The 24828-nt window shown below is 43.4% G+C and overlaps 1 protein-coding gene across 7 annotated transcripts in view; it reads right to left on the reverse strand.

The window, feature by feature from the left end:
* Positions 1–24828, reverse strand: part of B3GALT1 (beta-1,3-galactosyltransferase 1) — a 504258-nt gene that overhangs the window by 130902 nt on the left and 348528 nt on the right. For 6 of the 7 annotated variants that reach the window (XM_077319820.1, XM_077319819.1, XM_077319817.1 and 3 more), the window contains one exon: positions 6967–7085. The gene's annotated coding sequence lies outside the window, so the exon portion shown is untranslated. Of the gene's footprint in view, positions 1–6966; positions 7086–11231; positions 11252–24828 lie in introns of those variants that run through there. The other variant, XM_077319823.1, reaches the window with a different exon arrangement.

Below are 24828 nucleotides of genomic sequence, written 5' to 3' on the forward strand. Positions count from 1 at the left end.
CCAAGTTGCAGTCACTTTCTAATGCCTGCCTATATTGGCTGGGACTGGGTGCACTTGTCATAGCTCAACTCTTGGGACCGGGAATCATAGAATCATAGAGTTGGAAGGGGCCATACTGGCCATCTAGTCCAACCTCCTACTCATCATAGGGTTAGCCTAAAGGAAGGGAAAAGAGGACTGAGGGAAACCATGCAAAAGGTGGTTTGCCTGGTTGTGCTTTTTTCCCCCCCAAGTAAAAATAGCTATTTATATTACTTGTAATGGCGTTCCAGATATTCAGAAATCCCAGTTTTCCAAATTTTGAATCCCAAATCTGAAAGGCCCTAATTCCAAATCTGAAACCAGAAAGCAAATTCTGGATCATTTTTAAAAAATGTACTTTGCAGCTTGGCAATCCGTCTACTCAGGAAAGTGCCCGGCACTGGCGCTCTGCCTTTTATTTTCGACTACTGATTTTGTTCTCTGTGCTCCGTGGTGTATTTGCGGATTTGCCAGGATGACATCGGTAGGCCTGTTCCACTTCACAGTGAACTCAGCAGAAGCAGCCAAGCAACGTGACAGGGCTGTCAGGGGAGTTATTGTCTTTGGTCATGGAGGGTGCGCGGCATTTCAGTGCCAAACAGAAAGCCGAGAGCCCAAAATGGAGTTTGCTCACACACTGGGTTTACTCAGCAACGTATTAGGCCCAGAAAACCTGGCAGGGATGAAAATAATCAACCCCACTGAAAAACCACAAGACAAAGGAAGAGTTCCATCTTGCTTTCTCTCGTGGCAGCTGAACTCTGTCCAGGTTTTTCTTTGAAAGGAAAAGTAACTGAAATCACAGATGTGTTGGGTTTTAAGGTGCAGCATCATACATAAATGATAAGGCCTGCTTATCATTTGGATATAATGTCCCATCTTTCCGGCCAATGGGTCCCAAAACAATACTAATATCTACCTCATCTAAACAATAAATATTCTATATTGGGAGAGGAATGGGAAGGCGACTGTAAGCCGCTTTGAGCCTCCTTCGGGTAGGGAAAAGCGGCATATAAGAACCAACTCTTCTTCTTCTTCTTCTTCTTCTTCTTCTTCTTCTTCTTCTTCTTCTTCTTCTTCTTCTTCTTCTTCTTCTTCTTCTTCTTCTTCTTCTTCTATTAATATGAATACTGTAGACTTCATTCAAAAGTGTTCATCTGATCTACTAAAATCTTGCGCAAAAGGATGGGGGAAGGCCCTCACTTTTTGGTAGCGCAGCCTAAGAATCAATTTATCCCGTCACTTTGGGGTGGGAAAGTTTTTATCCAAATAGAGCGTCTCATGGTCCACGGAAGTATTGCTCTCCTCAAGGTGAGACCTTTTCAGTGGTAAATGCCACCACTCGCCACATGAGGGCATATTCAAACAAAATATTTGCCACTCTCCAAAACTGGAGTCATAACATCACTGCGTAGCAACTTTATTATCTCAGAAATAAATTCATAAGAATGGTTCTTTCGTGCTCATTAGGTGTTCTGGGTTAAAGGGACAAAATGACCTTGGCATTTGTGCTCTGGTTCTCTCCACTTGGGACTAATTGGACTGAAGATCCTTTTCCACAAATGGTGTGGAGGCCAGACGTTCTGTTATAACCGCCACATACTCTCATATTATTTATATATGAGGCTGGACTGATTCTGAAGAAAATCCAGAAGGTTTATTTGGTTTTAAATGTGGCAGCTACGATCCTAACTAAGATCCTCTGGGAATGTGGTGCCAGTCTACTAGACTGGAGTTCTCTTTTGCTTCTGAGTGAAGGTTTTGACCCTGAAGACTTTGAGGATCACTTCTTTACATAGGAATCTGCAAAAGGCTGGAGGCCGGCTGGTGGTAATCTTCTTCGTGGCCTTTTCTGTTGAGGCCCCCAGATAGCAAAGCTTTGTGCTCCCCTTAAGTCCATTTGCCCCCCCCCTCTGTTTTAGCTTCCTCACGTCTTGTTCAAATGACAGAACCTAAACAGTTCTACAGGGCCTGCAAAAGGGAGCTCCTCCGCCAGTCATTTGGTTGAGGTCAACCCAAACCATTGCTTCCAATCGCCCCCCCAAGCTCCTCCCCCACCACGACGGACACTAATCTGCCTAACCCACTGGGTCCCAGTAAGAGTTGAGCGGAGGCTCTTGTCATTTCTATTTTCTAATGTTATTGTTATGATCATGTGAAGTTATTATTATTGTTATAATGTTATTACTGTTATCACCTGTTACCATATGTTATCCGTATCTTTTCTTGTTCCCTGTAAGCCGCCCTGAGCCTTTGGGGAGGGCAGTATATAAATAAATAAACAAACAAACAAACACATACATACATAAATACATAAATACATAAATTGCATTGACTGATGGATTGATTTTATGCAGAACATTTTCAGCCCCCCTTTCTCATAAGCCAGAGAAATAAACTCTGTTGATTCCAAAAGGCCTTTGGAACTCGGGCTTATTCCATACACATTGGCTATTGCACTTTATTTATTTAGATTAGATTTGTATACTGCCTTTCCATATGGTTCTCAGTGTGCTTTTGCAGTTGGACAGTCCTGTGCCAAAAATCAACTTCTAAAGTGTGTGCAGACTTTACTTCAGCACCATGTTTTTTATTGAGTTGTATCCAATAAACTGTGAGGAAAATTCTATTAATGGAACTTTACTGAGTCTCTACTCCCCCAAAGCCAATGGCTCCCCAAAATGTGGGGGTTCAGAGGTCAAACCCCAACCCCTTCCAGACATTGCACTGCACATGATATGAGGATCTGGGACTAATGGCAGAAATGACAGATAGCTCTAGAGATCATCAGAAATTCTGTTGTTTTATCATGGAGTTTCTGGAGGTTCCTAGAGCTATTCTATGTCACAATTGGGTTTTCACTTCTAGTGAATGTTCCCAGCCCTAATCCTTCTGCCAGCTGCCAGACTCACACTGCAGACTTAAGAACACTTTTCAGGGAATAAGACTCACTGGACATACCTGAGTGGGATTCTGAGTACACCTGCTTAGGATTGCTGTCTCAGCCTGGTAACCCCAGCTACCTCCCTGTTGCAGCCTGCAACCTAAAACCTAATTTTATTTATTAAGGTATTTAGGCTCATTTTTCTCTCCAATGGAGACCAAAGTGGCTTAGAGCACTGTTCCATCTCCATTTTATTGTCACAACAACCATGTGGACACTGCAATGTGCCTTGTCTGGCTCAGGTCAAATTGGTTCGCTTTTCCCTGCCTGGAGTTGTACTCCTCAGGTGTTCCCTTCCCCTCCCCTCACACCATATCTGGCCTTCCTTTGCTCTGTACTTCGGAGGGTCTCTGCAGTATAAATGCTTTATCTCAGGTCCCTGAAAGGAATGCATAATAATCCCATTTTCCCTCTTGCACCTGGCCTCTAGCTAGACAAACTGTCTCGTATTTTCACACGTTGGTAGATCAAACGCTAGCAATGTGGGAAAGTGTCTTCATGCCCAAACTCTGGTCAATGGGGGAACGTGGGGTCCAAAGGTATAACTTGCCCAGCCTTCTTTTGCATCTTGTCTTTGACAATGTTAATCAGACAGTGATGCTCCTTCTGGTGCTGCCTTCTCCTAAATCAAGGGTAGTCAAACTGCGGCTCCTCCAGATGTCCAAAGACTACAATTCCAATGAGCCCCTGCCAGCAAACGCTGGCAGGGGCTCATGGGAATTGTAGTCCATGGACATCTGGAGGGGCCGCAGTTTGACTACCCCTGTCCTAAATGAACACTGCCTTAGGTTTTCCCAGTGCTTGGGACTTCTGTGTGTCTGTCTTGAGAGGTTTTGGAACTGCACTCCGGGGTTGTGACAAAGAGTTCTCACCCTTCCTAATGCCACGACCCTTTAATACAGTTCCTCATCTTGTGGTGACCCCCCAACCACAAAATTATGCAAGTGTTCTTTCACACACAAAAAAGCTGGCTGTCCGGGAGAGGAGGTAAACAAAGAAGGAGGAGGAGGAGGAGGAGGAGGAGGAGGAGGAGGAGGAGGAGGAGGAGGAGGAGGAGGAGGAGTTGGGTTTAACCTCTATAGTTGGTGACCCCCAACTATAAAATTATGCAAGTGTTCTTTCACAGAAATTAAACCGAAACTGACCAATGGCATGGAGATCCATTGTTCACGATTGTTTATAAAAAAATTTTTTTCCCCAGGGCTTCTCAGTTCAGCTCTGCCTCTTGTCCCACCATGCTGATCTCACTCTTTTCCGCTGCTCCAGACAGACGAACGTTCTATCTTGGTCTACCCCGCAAGACCGTTGTATGGATGGTGTCCCCAGGCCAAGCTGCTTGCCCTGCCACGACCCCTGTGAAAGGGTCGTTCGACCCCCAAAGGGGTCCCAACCCCCAGGTTGAGAACCACCAGGTTACACTGAGAGAGGGCGAATGGTCCAAGGTCACCCAGTAAACAGTCATGACAGTGAGGATTCAAACATCCCCCAGATGCTAGTCTGACATTCTAACAACCACACCAGGCTGGTTCTCATGCCCTACCCCCAATTCAATGCATACTGTGACTGCTAAGGCTGGACTGAAAAAATTGAGTTAGCTGTGCTATTCACCTGTCAGAAAAATCCGTGCTCGAACTTGCTCCGGCTTTCATGGAGATTAATTATAGCTTTAAACGGTGATTGTGTGTTTGTGTGTGTGTGTGCTGGGGTTATGATTAATATAAGCCATTAAGCATTTACTTTCATGTTTAAAGACTCTGAGCTTTTGCCATTAAATGAATATATGGTTTATGCCTATTGAAATGTACACATAAAAGCTTTCAAAATCACTGTCCTTACCTTTATAAAGTAGCCCACAGTCCCATCATTGATCTCCTGATGGAACTTTTAGTACATTTAATGCCATTACTGCGAGAGATTTGTGTGATTGTGTGTGTGTGTGTGTTGTCCCATTTTCATCGCAGGGAAGTGCTTTGATTTCCAAGTTAAATCCAAATTGCATACATATATATATATATATATATATATATATATATATATTTTAACTCTTCTCACATCATAAAAGCTCCTTCGTGTGTCAAAAGGGGAAGCAATTCATTACTTTCAATTGCTGGGAATCACAGGAGGAGAATGCATTACTAAAGTGTTTGATTTCGAGTCTAATTTTCTGCGGCAGAAATAATCATTTGCCAAGTGAATGTCCGCGAGGATAACCCCAGCTGTGTGCTAAATTAATTAATGCCGTAGTGTTTCAGAGACTACCTTGGAAATAATGGCAAATCGTTTAAAATACGGTTGTGTTTGCTGCAGCGTCACCTCTGCGGGGCCAGGAATTAAAAATGATACTTTTTCTGATGGCCACACAAGGCTCTTAAGCAAAAAAAGAAAAAGTTGAAAGAGAAAGAGAGAGCTAATGCCAGGGAGATCCTAAATTAATCCTCCTACTCGATCATTGTGGAATAAGCAGTGCAATCCTTACCAAAGTTCCCATTGAGGGCAACACAATGGTGTATCTTTGCCAAAGATTGCACTGGAAAAACCATATTCAGAATTTCACATTAAGATTTCTACCTGTGCTCATGTTGATGTGACAGTAATGTCCCTTGAACACAGAGGGATTTTGTTCTGAGTAAACATGCACGCACATCACTCATATGCTGCTATCAGATGTTTCCTGATGGAGGATACATAAGGATGCCAAACTCCAGGTGGGAAATACCAGAAAAGGGGGGAGGGGCTGTGTAATAGTGGCTCTGAATCAACAGGGCACGGAAGATCTGAGGGGCCCCTCCAAATTACGATCAACAGCACCCCTGGATTTCACCAAAGCACTGGAGAGGGGTGACTGGAAAGTGGAGGGAGGGGTTGTTATATTTTTGGCTCAGAGGTTTTATGAATTGTGAGTGCAATTGGGAGGGGTTTGATGATGTTTTAAATTTTTATGTGGGGTTTTAGCTTCTTTGTAACCCACCGCAAGTTGGCTTGCTGATAGCGGCAGGAAATAAAACTAACTTTAATAATAATAATAATAATAATAATAATAATAATAATAATAATAATAATAGTAGTAGTAGTAGTAGTAGTAGTAGTAGTAGTAGTAATAGTAGTAAATAATGCCTCCGTAAGTGCAAAATATTCATTTATAAGGCACCATGAAAACTACCATGAGTAATAACCATACAATACTGTAAATTTGTGTACAATTTACTGTGTACCCCAGTTTTTCTTTGTTTGTTGTAACCTCCAGATAGGACCTGGGAACCCTCCAGAATTATAGCTCATCTCCAGACTACAGAGATCAGTTCCCCTGGTTGCTTTGGAGGGGGCACTCTGAGTCATTGGGCCTCACTGGGGTCCCTGTTATTCCCAGGCTCCTCTCCCAAAGTGCCAGGAGATCCCCACCTGAAGATCCCCACCTGGAGCTGATAACCCTACCCCCCCCCAGTAGTAGCCAGGGGGGATCTGGCAACCTGAGTGCAGCACCACTTAAGAACCACTACATTTAACCTAAAGACTTACATCTATATAGTATAAACATACCCAAGTGGAGGAATACATAAACGCTGAGAGATATCCTTTCAAAATGCACGATCCAGTGACAGTGAAGCACTTTGGGGTGTAAATTTCTACCAGCAAAATCAATAGCGTTTAACTGGGGCTGGATCATGCCCAATAAGCACTCTGTCAGCTTCTAAATAAAAGCTGCATTCACTCCCCGTAGTTTAATAAGTCCAAGAGGAGGAACAGATGAATTGCCCTTGTGAGCCACAAGGGGACTGACATTACAGGGTGTAAAGAAACGCAATAAACAAGACCAGGGATTAGTGTCGGATCGTGGCACCATCGCGGCATAATCAAGCGCTGAACTTATTAACTGTCACGTAGCCGAAAGGGGGGAAAGAGCCACAGAACACATGCAAGCAGTTTATTGTCGATATTGCAGCTTTTAAGCTGCCTTTTCTCCAAATAACTGGCTGGTGTAACAGTTGTGCAGAACTACTTACCATTCAGATGACAGCATCAAGCAGGAGTCGGTGCAAAAATCTCCCACGTGGGGTTAAACGCTGAGCTGGAAGAACGGGGCTCCGTGACACCATTTCCCCTTCCAGAAAGACATCACCCGCTGAAACCAGAGAACATTTCTTAATAAGGAAACCCATTCTAAATATGTTTTAGGGGGAGAAAGGCTGTTTATGAGGGGTGGTGTACATACAACACAGGCAAACCAATCTGCTGACCTCTGGGGATGGTGATTACTCTTGGGAAGACTTAGCCATGGCGTAGGTTGGGTGACTGATGCAGGGCTTATGGCAGGGGTTTAGATTCTGTTTCAGGAAGCGAGATTCTTTCCGGCACACTGAGTGAAAGTAACAGATGGGCCCAAGGGAAGGCCAGATGGGGCAAAACAAAAAGAAAGAATTTTCATTACCTGCAATTTTTGCTGTTACGGAACAATCAGGGTGGACTTGATTGAAAATGAAGAAGCCGCAAGGGCTACTAAGCGGCGGCTTATAGGTCAGGGGATAGCCGGCGCTAAGATAGCTCTAATTTCAATTCACCGGCAAAACCAAAGTTTAGGTTAAAATTAATGTCGGCGGGGCAGAAGTCGTCGGATGTATTTATAGGCGATTAGCAAGCAGCACTCACTTTGCAATCACTAGTTTTTGTTCCCATGTTATTTTAGGCTTTAAAAAAAACACACTTAAAGGGATTGCATACAAAAGGGAGCAAGGGAATGGCTGAGTCACTCACTCACATGCCTTGTTTGCAAACATGAGAGGCTGGATCTATCCTTGCAACAAAACTAGGCAGTAGAGCAGCCTTTCTCAACTTGTTGACCATTGAGAATCTTCTGAAACATTCTTCAAGCTTCAAGAAACCCCAGAAGTGGTGCGATCGTGCAAATTATGGTTGGGAAGCAGAGCTGTGGACATGCCCATGCGGGGCCCCTCCCCTCCCCACTCCCTCCAGGCCAATCATTGGCCATTGGGGGAGGGGGGCAGCTCAACACAACCATATATGGTCATAACACTCGATAAAAATTTAATGAATTAAAAATATATTTAAAAGTAATTAACTCCCACCCATTCGGGAAACCCTCCCCGGGCTGTCAAGAAACCCCAGGGTTTTACCAATCCCTCGTTGAGAAAGCCTGCAGTAGAGCCGTGAAAGGGTAGAGGACTATACCATTTAGAATGCTCTTCTATGTTGAGAAAGAAAAGAAAAAAAAGAATGCTCTGCAAATATAAAACGGAGACAGCAGGCAACGGGACAGGCTAAAACCTGGGCAGGTTTAAAATGGAAACCGCACTGGTAGGCTGAAATAGGACAGTCCACGAGGCAGGTGTTTTCAACAAAAATCTAATGTAAACTTTTGTTAACTTCAGAAGAGTAACAAATCCAAGTGAAGTTGCCTCTATCGTCCAGATCCAAAAGGAGGTCAGGTGGCGACGCACCCACTCCATGGTACTTTTTCATTCCTGTTTCTTGGGGTAAGGTAGAGGCAGCTTGGGGGGAGGCTGGAAGGGATCCAAGCAGAAGGCTGATCCCATGTTTTTGATCCTGCATCCTCTGCTAGGGTTGCCAAAATCCAGATGGGCTGTGGAGTCCTCCTGGCATGATAACTGATTTCCAGACTCCGGATATCAGTGGAGAAAACAGCTTTTCTGAGACTTTTTTGGCCGTAAGTACAGTAAGTTGGGCACTTATTATTGCACAGTATGTTGAATTAATTGTGGAAACTTTCATTTCCCCTCGGATGTTTTATAGCAGCGTCTAATCTAAAGGTGTATTTGAAGTGATTTCTAAAGAAAATATTATAAAGAATAAAAAAGGAGGAAAAAGAAAGATAGAGAAAAAAGGCACATTATGGAAAATCATTCTCATAAAAAGCTGTCTGAAAAATAATAACTGTAGACCGTGGAAAGAGACTCTCCTATCTCAGCTGGCCTTAGGCAGCCTGTTATAATTCTCAGGCAATTTTGCATTTATTTTCACAGACTGCCTATGAAACTCGTGTCAGGTAAGTCCCATTTTATAGGTGGCAAACTGAGGCATACTGAAATTAAACAGCCCAGACCATCAAATAAAGTTAAAGTCCCCCGAGTCTTAAGTGATTTCTATTTTCATTATTCCCTTTTACCACACAGTTTTAACCAAGCAGCTCCAAGCTTAAGGTCTTCTTGGAAGAAGATGGGTTGCCCCCTTTCCTGTGGTGACTATATTTTTGTTTATGTTCAGGCCTGAGTACCCTGTTTAGATATGAAAGTAAATTTTCTGCCAGATTAAAGGTAAAGGTAAAGGTGTCCCCTGTGCAAGCACCAAGTCCTGTCTGACCCTTGGGGTGACGCCCTCTAGCGTTTTCATGGCAGACTCAATACGGGGTGGTTTGCCAGTGCCTTCCCCAGTCATTACCGTTTACCCCCCAGCAAGCTGGGTACTCATTTTACCGACCTCGGAAGGATGGAAGGCTGAGTCAACCTTGAGCCGGCTGCTGGGATCGAACTCCCAGCCTCATGGGCAAAGTTTTCAGACGGCTGCCTTACCACTCTGCGCCACAAGAGGCTCTGCCAGATTAGTTTGGGGAAATTTCCTCTTCTCTCTGCAATATTTGGTAGGATTTATGTACCTGATTAATTTAAAATAGCTACCTTTGGGACAGTGCACCTTGATCCTGGAGGCTGGTCTTTATGATGTTATATACCTACAAAAGTCCCTGTTCTCCTGTGAATTCTGAGCTTTATGCTGGGTTAAGAGCGGCAGCCTAACCTGGAGAGCCAGGTCTGATTCTCCACTCTTCCACATGCAGCCAGCTAGGTGACATTGGCCTAGTCACAGTCCTGTTAAGAGCTGTAAAAATCTGCTAAGAAGAGACTAGCTGATGGAGGCTCAGAATACAACTTTTAATGAAAGTAATGCAAGCCAGAATGAGCCCCAGTGCAACGCTCGTTTTGAGGAGTTTTCTTCTGCAAAGGGTGTCGGGATCTCCAGGCCGCAGCTGGAGGTTGGCAACCCCCGGTGTCTCCAAGCTGTGCAGGCCCTAGGTTATTCCGTATCTCCAGGCTATGCCTGGAGGTTGGCAAGCCCCACGGTCAGTCGTGTCCCTCTTTCCCAATCTTGAAATCTGGTCACCTTACCATAAACACATTGTGCTTCTTGGACCGTTTACGCACAGGGAACTTCACTGCCCCAGCTCCGGCGCAGGAGCACAAATCGGGGGCGGATGAGGTGCACCAAGCCAAATGCTCTCCCATGTGGGTGCAGGAAGAGGTTGGGCAACCTGCCACGACTAAAACTCCAGCCAGCAGCATGGCATGAAACCTCCAGTGCATAAACAGTCTTGGTGGTGACAGTGGCCAGTGCCTCTTCTTGCGCAAAAAGCAGCCTGCCCAATGGGCAGAGCAGGTTAAGGCTTCCGCTCTGTGACAGTCATTGTTATAATTTGAGAGCTGTTCCATAGGACTTTCTTTGCAAAATTTTTACAAGGCAGGTTGACAGGTCTTGAGAAGGTGCAGAGGAGGGTGAAGAGGATATTCTGGGGCCTGGGACCAAGCCCTATGGCTGAAAGACTTGGGAAAGTTCAGCTCGGAGAAGAGGAGGTTGAGAGGGGGCATGATTGCTGTCTGTAAATATTTGAAGGGTTGTTACTTAGAGAAAGGCAAGGAAAGGTTCCTGTTGGTAGCAGAGGATAGGACCTGTAGTAATGGCGTTAAACTACGTGTACCAGCGAGATATCAGAGAGAAAAATTTTCACAGTCAGAGTAGTTCAGCAGTGGAATCGACTGCCTAAGGAGGTGGTGAGCTCCCCCTCACTGGCGGTCTTCAAGCAGTGGCTGGACAGATACTTATCCCGGATGCTTTAGGCTGATCCTGCATTGAGTCTGGACTAGATGGCCTGTATGGCCCCTTCCAACTCTATGGTTCTATTATTCTAGTGGACCAAGGCAAACTCATCCCCAGCGTGAATGCTGGGAATTCTACTTCTCAACAAAAGCAATGGTTACATCAACTAAACTTTTAGATTCTTACAATGACCAAATCTGCCATGAGGGAAAGGTGAGTTTTGATCACTTCTTAAACATGTACTAATGTGATGCAATGGGAGGGAAGACACCATAGTATAGTGAAGTCTCATCAGTTCTGGGAAGGGAAGCAGGGCTGGGACTTCTGACACCTGCAGTATTAAGGAATCTCGATTTGAGATGAACAAAAACAAGTTTTTAAAAAAATCAAAATTCTGCCTGCATCCTACAGCCTCTCCAGGACCTACCTAACACTGCATGTGAAGATCCAGCTTCCTGTGGATGAACTTCAAAACAAAGGGCAGGGTGGAGTCCTTGCTTAGATCAGAGTCAAAGTTGTCAGGTTCCTATGATGACTATGCATATTTCTCTTTGTTGGTGCAGACTTTCTGATATTCTCCTGTAAAGAATGGCATGCTGTTTTGGGGAACCAGCAGGCAGAAAGGACACAACTGTATAGCATGCGATCATGTGTCAAGACATCTATGAAATTAAATTTAAGGTAAACATAAAAACATGTGCTGCGCTTGGAGCAAGGAAATGGACAAAATATTCTGGACAAATGATTTGCAATAAAGGTGTTTTATGTGTTGACTGGAGCGAGAGAAGATGAATCAATCTATGGTTAATTGATTTACAATAAATATTTTCGTGCTAGAGAAGATGGATGACTTGATCTTGTTTTTACTGATTAAAATGCAAGTTACCTGAGCTGGAAGTTATCTCAAAGTCATCTAATTCAATGCCTTTTCCTAACTTTATCTAGGAAGAAGAATAATTTACTCTCAAAATATCAATATGGATTTCGTAAGGCTGGAAGGTAGAGAGTTATTCTGTTGCAGTTACAGGTTCACATTATAAACCCCACCATGATTTAATATCAAACTCTCTAGCAACTCGGTTATTGCAATGGCTTGTTACATTTTCAGTGGTTTAATTCCAGGGAAGTGTCCTTAATATTGCAGTGCAATTCCATCCATGTTACAGAAGTGTTTTGCTCCTGATACGTTGCAGTGATCACTGTGGATGTGATCAAAAGCTGTGACTCTTTTTCAGACGAAATGGATTTCTTTTGGATAGTGACTCATCTTAACCTTGTCAGGTTTTATCAGCAGCTTCACTTTCATATGTTGTCAAGAAAAACACCAATGTTTCAGGGAACTCCTAGTTTTTGACTCTTTGGCTTAGAAAGAAACCACAATTGAAGACAATGACCAATTTGTCATGGGGGAAATGAGTTTTGTTTATTTCTTAAACGTGTATTAAAGCAGGCTTTCTCAACCAGGGTTTCGTGAAGCCCTGAGGTTTCTTGGCGGCTCTGGAAGTATTTCCTGAATAGGTGGGAGTTAATTTGTAATATATTTTCAAAATTTGTTGAACATTTATCAGGTGATATGACTATAAATGGTCATGTTGACCTCCCCCCAATGGCCAATGATGGGCCTGTAGGGGGTGGGAAGGGGGGGAGCCAAAGGTGGGCATGTATGTAGCTATGTTTTTCAACCATATTCTGCATGATTGTGCCACTTCTGGGGTTTCTCGAAGCCCGAAGAATGTTTCAGGGGTTTCTCAATGGTAAAAAAGTTGAGAAAGGCTATGTTAATGTGATGCAGTGGGAGGGAAGCTGGCATGGTATGTCCTGAACTCATCAGATCTTGGAAGTTAAGCAGGGTTGGTATTTGGAAGGGAGGTCACCAAGGAAGACCCTGCAGAGGAAAGCAATGGCAAACCACCACTTCTTCTCACTTGGCTTAAGAGCTCCTTCCTGTGATTGCTATAAGTCTGCCCCTCCTAACCCTTAATTGACTTATTTAGTTGAAAAATCTATGGGCTACCTCTTCACAAAAAAACGTGCCCACGGCGATTTGCAATGGAATGAAACAGCTCGCAAGTATATAACAGTCTGAAAGTCAATGAAAACAGAAATAACTACGCAGCCCAAAACAATAAAGAAACATTTAGTGACAAACAGATTCATTCCACATAATAGGCATGACAGTGGCTGGCCAGGGCCCCCTGCTGAGCCCTGCTCAGTCTGCCGCCACCCATCTTGGGTACCTGGCTCCACCCCTGGCCCACGTATGTGCTTAGCCCAGCTTTCTGCACTGCCACTGCCACCCTTCTCCATTGCCAGGGCTGCTGCTCCCACCACAGCCTTCACTGCCACCAGGGCCTCCCCCACTGCCACTCCCTACACCACCACCCTTGGCTGCCTCCCTGCCTCTTATGCCGCACTCAGGGAGTGGCACAGATGGATGTCACGTCTGTGATTTTTTTCCCATTCTCCTAAGCACACCATAAGATGTGTTTCCACATCAAAAACTGTACAGACTGACTAGGACAGCAGCAGTATCAAACAAGAACATTAATATCAAACCATAACAAGACCAAAAAGCAATAGACCTAGAGGGAGAATTAATCCATTAACAAGTGGCTGAAATATAATAGTATTGGGCTGATACACAAGGATGGTGTCAGGTACAGAGTGGGGGAATAACATTCCTACGGGGGGAGGAGCCATATCTTTTAATGAAATGAGGGGATGTTCAATACAAAAAATCTCAAGTCATTGTGTTCTTCATAGTTCATGAATGATATTTAGTATCATGAATTCAATTCTGTCTACTGGTTGGTGTTACAGGAAATCCCTTATCAGCTACTAGAAATTCCTTATGAGATTGAAGTTGTGTAAGTACAGGTATCATGAGTCAGAACCCATATAAAAGAATATTTCCCTAACCACACAGCATAGGAGGGAACAACACCTGGTTGTGAAAAAATATCTAATATTCTTTAAATGTTTGTTCTGTATATTTTAGGTATTTTTGACCACTGAGGAAGGCTGTAGAAGCTGAAATAGGTCTGGTTTTATTGGTGCACAGGACATATTCATCCATCAGGAATGCTTGAAAATTGTACTGTCTGATATTCAGACCCTTAATGTTTTTAATTTTATATGAGAACACTATATAATAAATATTTATTTTATTTTATTTTATTTGTTTTATCTTGACTCTTGACATCATTGGAGTATTTTGGAAAAAGGGCTCAGTGTTGTTATTGATAGCTGACCTGCAATGAAGAAGAGTTGGTTTTATACCTGCATTTCACTGCCTGAGAGAATCTCAATGCACCTTATAATTGCTTTCCCTTCCTCTCCCACAATAGACACCCTGTGAGGTAAGTAGGTCTGAGAGAGCTCTGACAGGACTGCTCTGCGAGAACAGCACTATCAAGACTGTGACTACCCCAAGGTCAACTAGCTGGCTGCATGTGGAGGAGTGGGGAATCAAACCCGGCTCGCCAGATTAGAAGCTGCTGCTCTTAACCGTTGTCATTTATATGCTCTAAACCAGGGGTAGTCAAACTGCGGCCCTCCAGATGTCCATGGGCTATAATTCCCAGAAGCGAATGCTGGCAGGGGCTTCTGGGAATTGTGGTCCATTGACATCTGGAGGGCCGCAGTTTGACTACCCCTGCTCTAAAGTGAAACTCGTGATCAAATTATCTCAGGATAAACTCTGGCCTAGTTTGTTTATTTGTACCATCCTGCTAAATGATACGGAGGAGATGCTTCTCCACAAAAAACTTGCAGCTATAACAGCACGAGTCCAATCTCTGGCTTACTGAAATCTAATTGAGGCCTGCACAGAGCCACTTCATCTCTCTGAAGAGGAGCCAAGAAAAATCTCTTCAGGTGACATGACTCATGGTCCTTCCTACATCCCTATTTCCTTCTTTGTACCATGGTGGTAACCAGCTTTGTTAGGTGCAAGATCTATATGCACCTGAAGCAATTTTCTGCCTGAGGCAGCCAGACACTCATGGAATAAGAGAGACATCCTATTGTCTCAGATTTCCCTCCTCATCAACGAATGCTAAATTTATTAATCCAAATGAACAACTGCATTGCGGTTGCTACTTTCCAGACCTTTCTCACGTTTGACCTCACACGACTCCCCATCTCCTGACGCTTCCAACTGCATTTTTTTCAATTAGTGGATTCTTTCATGTTGCTAAATTCTTTCATATTGCTCATTTGATCCAATTTCCATATCAAATTCCATTAATCTTATTCATCGTGCTTTATTCTGAAAACTCTTCCCTAATCCATTTACTCAACCTTTTCAATGTCTGCAAATGAGATCTTCTCAGAACTGTCTTGACTGACAGGTACTTTTCAAACAGTGGAGAGAAGAAAAAAAACCCAGTCACTTTATGAAAGAGACTCTGGGAAGACTGAACTTTCTGGCAGTAATTCACACCCCCTTTTCTCAAGAACATGAATAGTTCACACTCGTCTCTCTTTAACACTGTGTCCACAATGCTTTGGAAATTGGTACAAGATGGCTGTTGCATTACTTCCTCTTTGCATTGCAACCCTGCTTCCCATCTGTCCCTCAGAGTTTCTCTCAAAGTATGACATAATATGATACAGTTAAAATGACAGTGTATGGAAAATTACAAGGTAAGAACAATCCTTTCCCCCTGAAGTCTGATGAATCATTCCATTCTTGATTTTCTTTTCTATTGCATTTACGTGGGGCAGAAATCGTCAGCTCCCGTTATTTCGAGGCTCTGCAAAGTACTCTCAAGATCTGAGCTATGCTTAGTGCACACAGATGTTTGGCTACAGGTTGGACAGATGCATTCCAGCTTCTATCTAGATAACAGCTTATCATCCAGTTCCCATGCCTACAAAAGGAATATAGGCTTGGAGACACAGAGGGATTTTGGGTTGAAATGCAAGCAGCTTTTCTACCAGTTTTGTTTTTTTTAATAGCCTCCAAATATAATTCTCCAAATGCATTACAATTAAATACCCATTCAGATGTAATAAGGTTCAGAAGATATTTTAAATGATTTTAAATTGGTCAGAATTCTCCTTTGTGTGCAGAAAAACCCAGACAAAGGATGAGATAGAAAGCAGTGTGAAAGATCTCAGTCTGAGACCATGGCCAGCTGCTGTCGGTCTGAGGCAGGCTTTCTCAGCTTTTTTACCACTGAGAAACCCCTGAAACATTCTTCAGGCTTCAAGGAACCCAGAAGCGGTGCGATCCTGCAGAATATGGTTAGGAAGCATAGCTGTGTACATGCCCACCCACGACCCCTCCTCTTCCCACCCACCCACCTCTCCAGGCCTATCATTAGCCATTTTGGGAAGGGAGGCAGATTGACATTATATATGGTCATATCACAGATACATATTTAACAAAATTTTAAAATATATTAAAAATAATTAACCCACCCATTTGGAAAACCCTTCCAGGGCCATGAAGAAACCCCAGGGTTTCACGAAACCCTCGTGTGAAGGGATCTGTTGTTATATCTACACAATAGCAAATATATAACAACAAAATGTTTCAGAGGTTCTCTGAGTTCCCAGGTTTCTAGAAAAAGAAAAGCTAGTCTCTGTTCCCTTTTGCTGTGGAGATATACATGAACAGGCATAATTCCACAATGAAAAAGAGAAGACACTCAAAAAAAAAAAAAAAAAGGAAATTCAGAGCTGTTATAAAATTGTTGATTTTTTTAAAGTACGGGAGGGAATAGGTGCCGTTGGGGGAGTAGTGTGGGTGGGGAACTATATGGTAGCCTGGAACGTGGAAGCCTCACTGCTGTTCTACTATATTGGCAGCTACAGTGTCTCTGGGGAAACTATATATTTCTGCCACGGTGTGGAAAAAAGCCCTGTGGCTGTTTGTGGTACATACATCCTTTGGCTTCTCCTCTTGCTCGAAGTTCAATTGGTGGGAACATTCCTTTCCCTCATCAACAGCATATTGTTTAAGCGCTGAGCAAATGTCTCCTAGAGACGAATGTGTTCGTTGAGGGAAAGAGAATTGGAACTTCTGCAACAAATGATCAGCTGTGCATTTATCGTACAATAAAACAATCATTAAGACGAGCCCCAAGAGCTAAACTGGCAAGCCTTCTGGCTTTCCCACATTCTCGTAGATCAATTTTTACCGTACAATGAGGTAAAACGGGGGGAGGGGGGGACTCTCCGCTTTAGTTTTTCACAACAGCCGGATTTCATTCATGGTTATGGCTTCGGGAACAGAGGACAGTATACAAGCCTTGCAGGCAAGGAGTCCAAGTCTCTTGCCCCCCACCCCCAGCTTTACCTGCAGCCTGGGACATGGGAATAAGCTGCAGGGAGAAATCAGAGGAGCTATCATGATGTCATTTCCGGACAACACTCTAGAATTTGCCCCAAAGTCTATGGTTAAATCATAGAGTCTGGGGCTGATCGTAAAGCATTGCTATCCGTGCAATGACATCAGTTTGGGGTTGTGTCCAAAGCGATGGTCCCTATGCCAATGGTGATGTTACAACATCATCAATGAACACCCCCCTCCAAAAAAAAATAGGCTTCCATTGATGGCCAGTATCTGTCTAGCAACTATAGCTGCAAAACTATCTACCGTATTTGCCGGCATATAAGACGACTGGCGTATAAGACAACCGGGCGTATAAGACAACCCCCCAACATTTCCACTCAAAATACAGTACTATGGGCCACTGTGGGCAGCTATGTCTTATCCCAACTGAAGTGCACCCGGTGTATAGGATGACCCCCCCACTTGGAGGCATGTTTTTCAGGGGGGGAAAGTATTCTTATACGCCAGCAAATACTGTAGTTCATATCATGCATCTCTTCTGTGCATGGGTATGCCTGGCAAACTCATAGCCAACTGCAATCTTCATCCACGTGATTGTTATGAAACAGAGTATGCACTCAATGTATGATGGTATGCATGGAAGCAGTTTCCTACGTGGATGCAATGCAGTCCTGTAGACTGCCATGTGCCCTCCTAAATCATCAACTTTCATTTTGTTTAAAAAGATACTTTTCTAGCTCTGCCTTTTTGTTGTGGAGATATAAAAGGAAATATGGCAGCTTTTTTGGTCTGGATTGTTGGCGAAGGAATGAGGGGAACAGAAGTTGCAAACAGGCCAGACTTCTTCCCACCCCAGGGCCCTATTTCTTTGTTTCAATTTAGCTTAAAGTCTTTTTGTTTTAGTTCTCTTTAAATATGATTATTGGTAGAAAACTGGACTGGGATTGCCTCCTCTTTCTGCTGCGGGGAATTTGCTTCAGTGAAGGTGAAGCATTGGTAGGGGGTAAAATATTTGCTTAATTTTTTTCAATGAGCATGGAAGATGAATATTGTTCTGTTTTTTTCCAGAATGTTTAGGTTTGGGTATATTGAAACAAAACAAATTTGGTATTTTTCAATTTTTTCAAATCCCAATACTGGCATATTCATCTCCAATTTTTTCCAGCTCCATTTTACCCTATGTGGGCCATTGCAGACATATAGGGTATAATGGAGAATTAATCTGGGGGTATGCTTTTTTTTTTTTTAGGTGGAAGCACCAAATTTGTGGCATAGCTGCTAGTGCCTCTCCTAAAAATAAAACAACCCTCTCTAAGTTTTGAATAGACTGGTGGTACCATATATACTTGCATATAAGCCAACCCGCATGTAAGCTGAGGCACCTAATTTTACCACGAAATCTGGGCAAACTTATTGACTCTCATATAAGCCGAGGGTGGGAAATGCAGCAGTTACTGGTAAATTTACATTAATTGAGGCACCAGTAGGTTAAATGTTTTTGAATATTTATTTCAAAGAAAAACAGTAAACTAGCTCTGTAAGTGCAAAAGAGGGCCAGCAAACCAGAGCAGAACAACAGTACCCAAAGTTGGCAACCTATTACAACAAGTGCAACAGCTACCAAACTGGGAGAATCGACTACGCTAACCACAACTGCAGTGCCCCCCCCCAAGAACAAAACACTGAAATAAAGGACTGTAAAACTCAACACTGAATGAAAGAACGGAAAAAACCAAATTTTAAAAGAAACACAACCCCAAGAAGAAAAGGCAAACAATGCTGCCCCCCAGATAAAAGGAGAAACACCAGGAGAAACAGTAAATCCCAAAATATCCCCAAAACCCACCTCACCCCACCCTACAGAAACCAAAAAATAGTTTAGAAGAAGGGACGGCAGAAGGAAAAAAATGATCAGAGTCCCTCAGTCAAATTGTTGCTGTCCTACGAGCAGTCAGAGAAAGCAAGCTTCAGCTTGCAGGAGGTTTGCAAAGCAATGTAATGATTGGCTGGGAGCAGGCTGTGCTGAAAAACTCAGCTTATACACGAGTATATACGGTACTTACTTTGCCCCGCAATGTAAACCGAATCTGAAAACCCAGTGTGGTCCTCCCCAAACACAGATGAAATCTTCCCAGTTATTTGTAACTCATAGTATGGATTACGCTTGTGATTCCACTGCCTCTTGAAGAAATCCCTAACTGTGCTAAGCAAATCTTGAATTCAGAGGTGATGACCCTTAATAAGATGGCTTTCAAGGAGAAACCTGACCGCACCTGACAGATTTCTCTTTACCCAGCCAAACCTTTTTAAAACAAAGTAGCAGTCATCATGATGCTATAAGAAATAGAGGTTCTGCCATGCAGCAACCGTTATCGGTCTGAATTTTTTTATTTCTGGATTTTTTATCTTGCTCTTTCATAGCTCAACACTGTTTAAAGAAGTATTTTTTTTAAATTGCAGCCATACTTCAAATAAAACAATTACAACAAAAATAGCACAAAAGAAGAGAGAGTCGAGATTCAGAATCAATAAAAATGAAGTTGCCCAGTTCACCCACAGAGACCAAGGACTGATTTACACCATGCAATGTTGTCATGGGTGTCACAAGGACATGGTAGCAGACAGATGTGCAATGGGAGTTATACCTTTCTTAATTCGGAGTCCAGACATGTCTACGGCAGGTAGAAGCAGCTTCAGCCTTTCCCCTGCAACTTTTTCCAAAGAGAAACAGGCCTGGGATCTACTAGTTGCTCTGATACAACATTTGAATTAATTATATAACTATAGCTTTGACAAATTTGGCAGATCTCAAGATATTCAGAATGCTTAAGGATGTAGACCTCTATGCAATGGAATTAAGAAATATTTAATCACAGTCTTATGCCACCTTGAAGACTGTGGCATGAACTTTTAATGGCCAGACTTTGCTTTCTATTACAAAAGGCTGTGTGCCCCCACAGAAATTTCTTGTTGATGTCTCCCTGTCCATGAACTACAATTCCCATGAGGTCCTGCCAGCAGCATGTGCCAGAGTGGCAGTCAGGTGACATTGCATCTGACTATGGCCTGCCAATGAGCATCTAGCACAAGGAGGAAGTGCCCCCCCCCACTTAAGGATTTGCCACTGTAACTCTTTCAAATGCATAATTGTATGCAACCCCCCCTCCACAAACCAACACAGTATCAGAGCACATGCATAAGTGGGTCTGTTTTTTAAAAGGACAATTTTAAAAGGTCTGTGAACTGACTTTGGTGAAAATCGGTATAAGCATAATACCCCCCCCCCCCGGGTCTATATACTGTCTTATTGTGGAGGGAGAGGGAAATTTATGGGCTGAAAACCAGTAAGTGGGGAGCAAAGATTAGAACTTTAGGAACTAAGTGGAGAAATATGCAACTTATTTTTTTTAATCTGACCTGGTGGGGAGGAGAAAAAGCAAATTAATGGACAATGCCTTGCGTTCATTCTGTACCCTCTATTTTGCAGCTTTGGCTTGTGCATTATGCTCTTTCATGGCACTCACTCCTTTCCATTTTTGATGTTTTCAGAAATTTTAAGGCGTTGAAGTGTCAGAAATTTAACTGCTGTATGTCCAAAACACATTTTAAACATATTAAGATATATTATTTTTATGGCTGTAAAAAGAATTTTAAAAAGATTGGCAGACTTCACCATCTAGACAAGATGAGGTATTTTTTTGTGAGAGAAAATGTTCATCTCCATTTTGAAGACTCAAACTTCATATCAGCTTCAAATGATAATTGCTGCGCTGAAACAGCCAGCACTGATTTCTTCCCTTTCCCTTTTTTCTGCCTGGCTTAATTGTGTATTGACTGATTAACTTTAAGTGAGCTCATATATACAAACTGCAGGAGCATCTGAAATTTTGCCTCCAAATGTGAGTGATGTTTACAGTCAAACTCCTCAGAGATTTCCCATCTGCTGGCAAAGGAAGGTGACTTTATCCCTTGGTACCCTTCGTAAAGCAGATAAATCCTTTCTCTTTAAAAGTTGTTAATTGTCAAGAAACACCCGGGATCTGGCATACAGGAATGAACAAACAAATAAACAAAGAAAGCCATGACAGGTGTGAGGATAAATGGCTTCAAAGTTTCCAGCTCCAAATCATTGGTCTTTAAATAAAGAAAACGAATGGGGTTAGCTCAATCTATTCTGCACCCACCCAGTTGGGAACCTTTTGTGCAAGAATCAACATTCACAAAAGTGCTGGGGTTTAAAAGCCCAGTACTTTCGCCTGCATTCTCTATCTAATGAAGGTTAGGCCCTTTCTGCATGCATAGCTTCCTCTGAATTTTAATTGAATTTGATTGGGTATGCCTTAATTTGAATGTCATGCATGCTCTCTACACATTTTTTGAGCATGAGATTTTTATCACCGGACTTGCATAGTGATTTCTCTGTATGTCAACTGTAAAGCTGGATTTTGGCTCATCACAGGAAAATTTTGTAGGTAGAACATCACAGTTGTCATTAATCTCCTGATTGGTCAGCTTTCTTGCGGGTGTATTCTTTGGAAGAGGAACACAGCTAGCTATTTCATTCCATGAGTTTGATTCTAAGCAGGACAAAATAGCTTTCACCCTCTCCCTGTTTCGGTGTAAAATCTCAGCAACATCTCAACGTCTATTAAATGTCTCTAAATCTTTCTTTACAAGATGTCTTGCTCTGGCAAGAAACCATGATTATCACAAAACAAATTCAAACTTTAATCACTGTAAAAGACTTCTAATGAGAACAGTTTACAGGTTCCACTCAAGGTGACGTGGACCTGAATTGATATCCTGGGAAGCATATTTGTGAGCTCTGAAACATTGTGGGGGGATTTGGGTGGCAGTGGTCAATACTGGCATTGGGTCCGCTGCAAACCATCAGGCCCCACAAAACTCTTGCTCAGCTTTGCCTCCCTAGCTGCAGCAGCTGGAGACGTCTCCCTTCCCATCCTCACCTTGTTTTGTCTCCTACTCCTGGCCTGTGGAAGCAAGGTAGAGCTTGAGGCGGTTATGTAACCCGCCTTGAGCCTTCGGGGGGAGGCGGGGTATAAATATAAATATAATAATAATAATAATTCCTGCAGCCAGATGGCAATGTTGGCAGTCTGGTGCTTCTTGCCTGGCCTCAGCGTCCCACCCAGGCATAGTAGGCTGCTGGTATGGAGCTCTGCCTTACTTCTGTGGGCCAGGAGGAAGGTGAGGAAAGGCAAGGTGAGCTGGGTAGGGAGGAGTGGAGGACCAACTTCCCAGGGGCAGAAGAACAGCAGGGGCAAAAAATACGACAGAACACTTCTGCTATTCAATTTGCTTTGACTTGGGGGGGGGGGGTAAAAATGGGATAAATCGCAGCAAAAGAACTCATAAATCCTGGAAAATCAGTGAAGGGAATGTGTGCTGAAGAGTGGGAAATCAATGCGGAAGAAAAAAAAATCCAACATACGTCTGCTTGGAAAGGAGGGTGAAATGCAGGACAACAAAATAACCAGACCAGACTGCACTGAGAAACTGCAAGAAAATACAGGGGGAGAAAAGACTTTAGAAATAGCCAGTTCAGAAAGCAACACTGCATTAAACGAAAACAAGAGAAAAGGCCTTGTGGCCAAATGCTTATGCCATGATCAGTGTCTTAGTCTAAGATGCTACAGACTACCTAGGTGAATTGCTGGTGCGTTGTTGTTTTAATGAATAAAAATGTTCAGAAACATGATATCCCAATCATTCTTTGGGAAGTTTGGAACAGTTTTTTTTTAAGAGTTTCCCTCGGCCTGACATATGCTTAGCTTAAGTAATGCAACAACTACAAAACTGGGGATTGCCTAACTATTTCTTAATAGATCTATGGGAGTTTCAGCAACTTTGTAACTGACGGCTAGGCAACCTGTGGTGCATGTGCTAACAGTGGCACACTAGGGTATTTTGCTTTTTACCCAGCACCAGACCTCCATCCAAGCAACCATGACACAGGCAGTACTGCTGGAACTAATAATTCAAGAGAAGGCAACAGGCATGGTTTATGCCTGTCATTGCCTCCCAAATCTTCACAAAGCCTGCTCCTTTCGCCGCGCCGAGGCACAGACCTCAGGGGGGGGGTTGGGGGAAAGGCTTCCCCCCTTCTGCCAAGCCCGCACCCCCCTTCGCGCTACCCTCTGCCGCCCCTTCCCAGCCCATGCACTTACCCACCCACCCTTTGCTAATTCACCCTCCCCAAAAAGTACCTTCCCCATACCCTTCTTCCAACCCCTGCCCCGTTCTCTTCAAGCTACCTCCTACCTGCCTCCCTTCCTTTCGTTCTTCCTCCCAGGATTCTCTTTGTCCTTCCTTCCTTCCTTCCTTCCTTCCTTCCTTCCTTCCTTCCTTCCTTCCTTCCTTCCTTCCTTCCTTCCTTCCTTCCTTCCTTCCTTCCTTCCTTCCTTCCTTCCTTCCTTCCTCCCTTAATTTCTCTCTCTCCCCTATCTGCCTCTCTCTCTCACCCTCTATCTCTCAGCCTCTTTCTCTCCCTCTCTTTCTTTCTTTCCCACCCCGCTAGCGCCCGCTGTATTTTGCCTACAGTGGGCTTAATATCTAGTAGTCAATAATTTAGATAATCCCAAACTATTTATTGACAGGGAATGTAAGAAGATCATAGTCTGATGAAGGGTGCTTGCACTCGAAAGCTCATGCCTTGAATAAATCTTTGTTGGTCTTAAAGGTGCTACTGGACTCTGATTTTATTGTGCTACTTCAGACCAACACGGCTACTCATTTGAATCTATATTTATTGAATTATAGTTCATAGAGAAGGTAATGTTTTTACATCAATGAATATTAAGCAATTTAGGTTCAGGGTGATACAATCAGAAATTACAGAATTCAAGATGCTTTCTCTGAGCCAGAAGAGAAATGTACTCCTGTATAAAATTTGAAGTTTAGCTGATCAGTCAGTGGGTGAAATTTTAATTAAATGGGCTAAGCCTGAAGGGGCCATAAAGCCATTTTGATCTTGGCATTTTTTTCCTGTAAGATATGGAAAATAAAATAAAACCAGCCTTTCCTGCTTTTCTTTATTAAATTTTAAGTGATTTCACACTTCTTCCGGTATCCATTCAAAAGGCACTTATATTGAATCTATGATAATATGCACATTCAGTTAAATATAATCAATTAAAAATCTGAGAACTGGATAGACCTAAACATTTGTTTTACAGCTCAGACCTTAATCAAAGAATAATGAACTGTGGTTACAATTCCCCAGTATGGTGTATTGGTGAACTCTAAGCTGGAGAATCAGGTTTGATTCCCCAGTCCTCCTCATGAAGCCAGACGGGTGATCTTGGGCCAGTCACAGTTCTCTCAAAACTCTCTCAGCCCTGCCCACCTTACAAGCTGTCTGCTGTGAGAAGAGGCAAGGAATACCAGTTTGAGAAAAGCAGAGTCAAAAAACATCTCCCTCTACATCAGTGGTCCCCAACCCCCGGTCCATGGATCAGTTGGTACCGGGCCGTGACTCCTCCTCGTCCTCCTCCCCGGCTGCTGCCCTGCCACTCTGCCGCCAGCTCACCTTTGGTGCTCTCCAGCGGCCGCCATGGCTGGGGCTCCCCCTCAGCGTGGCAATGTGCAGCTGCTGCTGGCAGCACCCCCCAGCAGGCGGTGGGAAGTCAGGGGCGCCGGTGGGAAAGCAAGTAGAGCAGGGGCTCAGGCAGCGGCGGCGACATCCCTCAGCAAAAGATCC

This window comes from Paroedura picta, chromosome 2 (genome assembly GCF_049243985.1).
Source record: "Paroedura picta isolate Pp20150507F chromosome 2, Ppicta_v3.0, whole genome shotgun sequence".
Taxonomy (NCBI): Eukaryota; Metazoa; Chordata; class Lepidosauria; order Squamata; family Gekkonidae; genus Paroedura; species Paroedura picta.